At 38.0% G+C, this 7877-nt stretch overlaps 1 long non-coding RNA gene across 2 annotated transcripts in view; it reads left to right on the plus strand.

The window, feature by feature from the left end:
* LOC120534145 overlaps positions 1 to 7642 on the plus strand; it is a 33962-nt gene extending 26320 nt beyond the window's left edge. Inside the window, exons 2-5 of one of the 2 annotated variants that reach the window (XR_005634688.1) lie at positions 2930 to 3146; positions 3850 to 4755; positions 6932 to 7038; positions 7443 to 7642. This is a non-coding gene — a long non-coding RNA (uncharacterized LOC120534145). The remainder of the gene's footprint in view (positions 1 to 2929; positions 3147 to 3849; positions 4756 to 6931; positions 7039 to 7442) is intronic. The other variant, XR_005634689.1, reaches the window with a different exon arrangement.
* Positions 7643 to 7877: the final 235 nt, after the last annotated feature.

Raw genomic sequence — 7877 nt, forward strand, 5'->3', positions numbered from 1 at the left:
TCTTTGGAAGCCACAAATTCAACTTCCTTCAGGCTTGGCTTTTATTACCAGTAAAAATTAAAAAGCAATTTTAAATTCAGTCAAGGTTTGGTTCAGGGTGCAATTGCATTATTGTTTTATTTCTCTTTAAAGAACTCATACTCAAAACTTTACAAGTCATAATTTGCAGACCTTCCACACAAATACAGGTGCTGAGGACTTCCTTTAGATATTATTTATAGTTTATAAATGTCATGTTTGGTTCCCTATATTGCATACTTTCTTACTCATTCCAATTTCATTTTGAAGCAAGACAGGAATCTAAGTAGTTCCAAGCCACTTCATTGTCTCTCCCATTTAAATTAATATGTACAGTTCTGTCTACAGCCCATAACTGTTCACTTGGACAATAGATGGTCTGCATCACACCCACCTTTCTTCTACATTCTGCTGTATTTGTATTTACAAGGTTGAAGAACAGAGCACAAGACTACACATTAGGCAGGAAACAGAGTGTCATTAGGAAAGCTGTTGGAATGAAAAGCTGCAACCAATGGACTGATTTTACGAGCAAGTTTTCATTGCTTTAAAAACAATGTTTGTTTTTATTATCCAAGTGCACTAAAAGGACAATTTCTCATTATATATTTGGGTTCCTAAAGCAAACTACTTTGCCATAATTAAGTCATGTAAAAAAGTTAATGTAAGAGATAATAATGAAGTGCAGTTGTAAAGTAGTCAGTTGGGGAAGAGGGGAATGATAGTCTTGAGATTACTCAATTATGTTCAAAATAACATTTATAACTATTATAGTTTCAACAGTCCACTCTTTCAGCATTGTACCCTTCTGAAAGGTGCGTATTTGGGGAGAATAGAGAATGCTCTTGAAATCCATCCATCCATCCATCCACTATCCAACCCACTATATCCTAACACAGAGTCACGGGGGTCTGCTGGAGCCAATCCCAGCCAACACAGGGTGCAAGGCAGGAACAAATCTCGGGCAGGGTGCCAGCCCACTGCAGTGCTCTTGTAATATCTAGATGCAAAAATGGTGCTTAGAAGATACCTGAAGAGATTGCAGAAGGTCACACACTCCTAATTTGTTAACTTGTCTCTGTATGCTTTGCTCTGTGCTATAGTAAATAACTATTATTTTTCTAAGCTATCAGGTAGTACATTATTTCCACAAAATATATTACAAACATAGATACTTTAAGGCTGAGATACTTTCCTCATATTCTACCATGCACGAAAATCAAATAATCCTGCCCTAATCTACATAATCTACACAATTAAAAGTAAGAATAACACATTAAATGAGAAATTTGTTGGGATGAAAACATGCAGCTGTAGGGGTTCCCCAGGGCTTAACTTGAAAACCACTGATCTACACCGTGTTTAATTAATGGAAGTCTCTCGAACTCCCTTAGAGAACTATGTACAGACAACATTTATACATATTCTGAACAACTATGATTCAAACACAATCTTTCAGTAACACACCTCTATTTCAATGTACATGTTAGAAACTGTCAAAAGAAATCTGCCAATTTTCCATCAATATCTATGCTAGAAGCTGTACTAGTTAGTAAGGATGAAGAAGAGCAGCATCACCTTTATTTTATATTTCTTCAGTACCAGTCTTTCAGCATAAAGGAATGCACTGTGGAATGATTTTAAGTAACAATGAAAATGGGATCTTTCAATTAGAATTTAAAATTAGAAATGTAATTCTCCCCTGGACCCAATACATTGTTGATCAATCTGTCCAAAGCATGTTGTAATTCATTTAAAAATTACAACGTGTGCCCCTATCTCCGATCAAATTATTTTAAATCAGAGTCAATATCCATTTGTTTTTGGAATGCCCCAATCTCACACTATTCTGGGGAAAAATATTTGCTTATCTGTCAGATAGTTTTGAATTTACAGCCCCCCTCCCCAATTCCTTTAATAGCATTATCTGAAATAAGACCTAATGGAACAATGTGTAACAGAAATTCTATCATGACATCCTACACTACATTGCTTGCATGTTGACTTATCGTACTCATTTGGAAGAATTGTAACCCTCCCTTCATAACAGAGCAGGTAGGCGATGCCCTATACAATATAAAACTAGATAAAGAGTTCATCAAGGAATGGTCCAAAGCTTTCACCAGAATTTGTCAAGAATTCATGCGTACCATTTTAAAATAAACATGTCAGGTATCTGTTTGGCATATTTTATGTCTCAATATACGTGAGCAACTACTTCATAGTGGGCACTGTGCTTACATAGATTATTTAGGAGAGGGGTGAAAAGTTTGACTTTAATTCAATTTTAAACATATATGAAATATGACCTTAATTGTATTTTTGACTGAACTGTTTTTCTTATTGACATGATGATTATTTTCTTATTCGGAGCATCATTTTATGTTTTGTTATTATAATTAACACATTATTATTTATTGATTTGTGTTCTCCTGTAATACCATTTTTTTTCTTCACAAGAAGCTGTGTCTGATGGTTATTATGCAGTTATTAAAAGCAACGTCAGAGGTCACGAAGCAAGTAATTTTAGGGGTCATGGGGTATAAAGGTCACTCTCTGGGATCACTTCCTCATCTGATTTTGTGGATTCCTTAAAGTTTATTTGTGATTCTTGTTTGTTTAAGCTTAAAAATATCTGTTTCTGATATTTTCAACTATGAGTTTCACTTTATGTTTCGGTTTTGTTGCTAGATTCCTTTTTTAATTTCCTGGTTTTCAGACTACGGCTTTGGTGTTTACCTCTAGTTTAGCTTCTGGTTCTTTAATTCTCTCTGGCGTGACACTTATTGCAATGTGATTTAAATGCTCAATAAAGTAAAATCTTATTGTACATAGTGCATTCATGAGTATGACTGAAGTATACACTGTTTTCTTTTTAACGGTCTATTATATTTCCCTTTTATTTCAACAGATAGCATTAACTATATTTCACCAGAAAAAAGCAGTTACTTGGAGGAGCAGTGACAAATCTTAAAGGAATGAAGGATGAAGCAAGATTATTGCGCCAAACCAGTAAAAGGAATTGTCAGTCACAGTGATTGCAATACAATGGCATTCCATAGTGTATTAACATGTTTGTGTTCATTGAATGGACCACAATTCAGCGTACAGTAACTTGAAAGATGATGGTGACTAGAAAACCTTTTGAATTATTTTTTTAGAAATAAAACAAAACAAGTGCTAAAGTAGAAACATTCCACTAGACAGTTTCCAAAAATGTATCGAAATTAGTACATTCTTGCAACAGATGTACTGTCCATGTGCTGACAGATACAGTAACTAACATAAGACCCTTTGTCACAAATATTTGCCAAAATGTTTTACAGGTAAATAATTACATGGTTTGTAGTAGTTATGGGACAGAGATTGTTTCAGTTCAGGAAAATGTGATATTAACAAAAACAGCATTTACGAATAAACCAAATGAGCTCATAAAACTATTGAAAGCCAACCAATTCATTTTCAATCATTTCAAAAATATGTACATATAAATAAAAAAGACCCATATTGCTTGGTAAAATAAATCATGTTCACAATAATACACACTTTTGGTGGTTGTGTAATACATGTACAATGTCCTACATCACAGCTTCAGCAAGCTAGTAATCTTAACGAAAAATATTATCAAATGCTGATTATTCAGAATATTGTTTTTTTAATGTAAATTTTGTTTATACCAAGTAACTGTACAATATTACAATATTTTTACAGGTATTTTATTTCCCAGCCCAGGTTTTGTCATAACTGTGCAGTCTGTTTTTGTGTTGTTCTTTATGTACTGTGATGATAAAACCAGTAACACGTAGTCTTTATGTCTAATTTCTTTTGCAGTATAATCTTAGACATGTCATAATTTTGAAAACTATACATGGGAAAAAGCTGAAGAAAATCAATGCAACATTTTTAGAGACTTTTTGTTCTTCTTTTGAACTTTGTGATATGCAAGTCCTGGGTAAGACTTTGTGGGCTTTGTCCAAATAAAAAACATGAGTAGTGATAAAGGGGTGGCAACCTTAGAATGGAGGTGGGCATTTTTGGAGGAATTCTGACATCATGTCTGCCCTAGCTATAATGGTTCTGCCCCTTCCATTGATTCTGCTACTTAAGACGTTCCCAAACTGGAAGTCACTACTGCTACATGGATCTGCTACTGAAGAAGATGGATCCTCCAACAGGGAAGAATTAGAATCTGCTGTAGGTACTTAGAAATTTCCTACACCAAATTCTTTTGTTTTGTTTGTGCCAAGTTAAACTACTTTTATTACAGAGCCCCAAAACTTTAACTGTTTACATTTCTATTTGTTGCAATACATATTTGAAATCACCTGGAACAAATCTTAATAAACATGAAGAACATTCTATGAAGAACAAACACCACTGAGCAACGACCTGCTGTTAATACTGCTAATGCCATTGCAAAACAGCTATTATTTTGAATCCTATTATGTTATTTTTGAGCACACTACCATCCAATATTACTGGGACCAAGCAGTATTTTGAATGGTGACGGGCAGCAGACTTACTACATCTTCGATGAGCATTGTCTTGGTCACTAAGCCAGAAAGAAGTTGGAGGTTTTACGATGACTTCCATCGGCTTAATCAATTCTCCCAATTTCATGCTTATCCAATGTCACAAGTGGACAACCACCTGGAGCGACTCGGTAAAGCAGAATATCTGACCACTTTTGACATGACAAAAGGGTGTTGGCAGGTTCCTTCAATGGACTCCACAAAGGTAAAGCCTACTTTTAGCACCACTAGCAGATACTGGCAGTATTGCGTCGTTCCATTTGGGTTGCTTGGGGCACAAGTGACTTTTTAGCATCTGGTGGATAGAGTGCTGTGCCCCCACAACACATACAGTGCAGCCTGTATGATGTTGTCATCTATTCCAGCACCTGTAAGCAGTATCTACAGCAGGTTTGAGCTATGCTCCATACATTAGATGAAGCCGGCCTCCTGATAAACCCCCAAGAAATGCTATTTTGGGCTAATGGAGGTCATATATTTTGGCTACCTGGTGGGCAGGGGTATTGCAAGACCACATTGTTCCAAAATAGATGCCATTCTCAATTGGACCCATCCAAAAACCAAGAGGCAAGTCCAGGCCTTCGTAGGGTTAGCAGGTTACTACCGCCAGTTTGTGCCTCACTTCTCTGAGAGGGCGGCACCCTTGACTGACCTAACAAAGAAGCGGGCTCCAGATGCAGTGATATGGTATTCAAAGTCAGACATTGCTTTTCGTGATCTTAACACTAAAATCCCTGAATCCCTGAAAACTACGAAATACGTTGTAATGCTCAGCCAACTTAAATTCCCTCACATGTCCTCATCAGCATCTTTGTTTTGCAAATGTGTCAAGCAGCAAGCAGCCTGTTATCCCATCCCCCCACTGCCGCAGCTGAAGTTCTCCCCACTCAAGTCTGTTTATCTGGGTGTGAGGAGTCTGTAATTGTAGAGGGTAAATAATATATTGTCATTTGGAATACAGTGAACCCTCATTTATCACGGTTAATCCGTTCCAGACTCTACTGAGATAAATGAATTTTCACGAAGTAGGATTCTTTATTTATAAATCAAATATTTTCGCAGGTAGTTATAGAAAACCTGTCCACAACCTTCTGAATACGTTTTTTAACATTATTAGAGCCCTCTAGACATGAAATAACACCCTTTAGTCACCATTACACTCGTATTACCCAATATATTAGACAAAATAAGAGAACATAAGACATATTAGACGTTACAAATATCATATTATTACTAGGCTCACCCGCCTTTTAAGGCAACCGACTTTTATCCTCAATTTGTGCACGCTCCATGTGTATATCAGGCATGTAAGTGTAGGGAATGAGAACATCAAAGTGCCCATTCATAACATGTCCCGAAAACCTACGTTTTTTTATCCCCTCGAGTGCCTGTACAAAGTCATACAATGTCAGCCCGAATCTGTACCGCTAAAGACGGAGTTTCGTGCACTAAATAAGCTATAGATGAGAATAAGCAAGCACAATCTCCCCTGATATTTACTATGTGATGAGGCATTTGTACTCCATCAACATTAATTATTTCCAGAGACATAATTTTGTCTATTTTTCCAGCGCATCACGCACAAAAGCAAGGGAATGATGGGAGCACCAGAACTCTGCTCACATCGCATCACTTCGTACCGCAAACCACAAGAAGTAAGTCTTTGATAAGCTTTGCACTCATAGGACGGAAGAACAATCCTGACCGATTTTATATAGTAGATTATTGTACTGTACATTTAATTACACACACACACAGTTCTTACACACAACCACTAACCTGTGAAGGCACGACCTCAGTAGGAGAGTCTTCAGGTGGGGCAGTATCTTCAGCAGGTCAGTCGTTGTCTTCTTCAGCTGAAGGAGTACTAGGAGTAGGCAGTAGGTGTCTGGGTGCATGGCTGAAGAACATCTTGATAGGCAGTTGTTGGCGCTGTCTTTTCATATGTGTGAGGAGGTTTTTGTAGGGTATTGCCATCTTTGATCATATCCAAGAGTTTCACCTTCTCCTGGATAGTAAGCATCTTCCTCCGGCGCTTAGTTTTATTGTCAGAAGGCTTAGAAAAAGCAGCACGTTTAGGAGCAATCGTGAGGCTTAGATAAAAGTTCTCAGAAAGCGCATGCGTAGTGACGTAAGCGTGTATGAGAAAAAATCGCGATAGAGTGAAGCCCCAAAAGTCGAAGCGTGATATAGCGAGGGATCACTGTACATACATTTCATGTGTGTTATGTTTGCAAAACAAAGATGCTGATGAAGAGGTGTCAAGGAATTTAAGGTGACTCAGCATTACAACTTTTTTCATAGGCTTCAGGGATTCTAGTAGCCCTTATGTCAGCACTTATGTTAATGGCTCTGGACTTTTCTTTGCCTTTTATTCTCAGGACTGACACTTTGGATACAGGTCTTGGTGCCATGCTGAGCTGAGCATCGGTGCTGTTGAACTCCCCATCATATTTCTGAGCCAGAAACGGCTGGAACGGGAAACCAGGTAAGCGACTTTGGAACGAAGGGCTCTGGCGATCAAATGGGTGGCTACCCAACTGAGGTGTTACATCTTAGGCCATGCGATTACCCTCATTACTGACCATACTTTTCTCCAATGGTTGGCGGTGCACAAGGAATTGAATCTGCAAGTTACAAGGTGTTTTTTAGATCTCCTGCCTTAAAAGTTTACTGTCTTCCATCACCAGGGCACTTTCCATGCCAATGGTAATGCTCTTTCACAGGTTCACAACCTGTTGGTTTGGGCTGTCCAAACTGATGGGTCTGGGCTTGGAGGTTAGCGTGTTACTCATGTGCCCAGGTGAGACAGCTTAAGGGTTTGAAAAACTGTGATTACAAGCTGAGCCAGGGGTTGTTGCTCTAATTGTTTCTCTCTTTCTCCTTCTGCAGACCAGCTGACTGGCCCTTCCACTGCTGACATCACTTCTGGTTCCCGCTCTTCTGGACCCACCCCTTCTGGTCTACCTACCATATAAATCCTCCATTTGCCATATTATGTCAGTTCTGTTATGAGCTCCTGTCTATAAAAGCTGTTTATTAACTGGCCTAAGCCAAGTATATGAGGTCACCACATTGGTACCCCAACTCTTTATCTGTGTCTCTTGTGTTTCATTCACAGAAGTTAAATGTAATAGTAAAAGTAAAAAATAAAATAGTGAAAGTTAATTGCACTAACCACTAAACTACTACTACAGACTCTGTGGTGCTGTCTCTATGTTGATTGATCACACTAGTGTGTCTTGTACTGACCCTGAATTACCTTGCTGCCCCCAAAGAAGCGAGCCCAAAATTATATAACAAAAAATTGACTGGAGAAGTACTGTA

The sequence above is a fragment of the Polypterus senegalus genome, chromosome 8 (genome assembly GCF_016835505.1).
Source record: "Polypterus senegalus isolate Bchr_013 chromosome 8, ASM1683550v1, whole genome shotgun sequence".
Taxonomy (NCBI): domain Eukaryota; kingdom Metazoa; phylum Chordata; class Cladistia; order Polypteriformes; family Polypteridae; genus Polypterus; species Polypterus senegalus.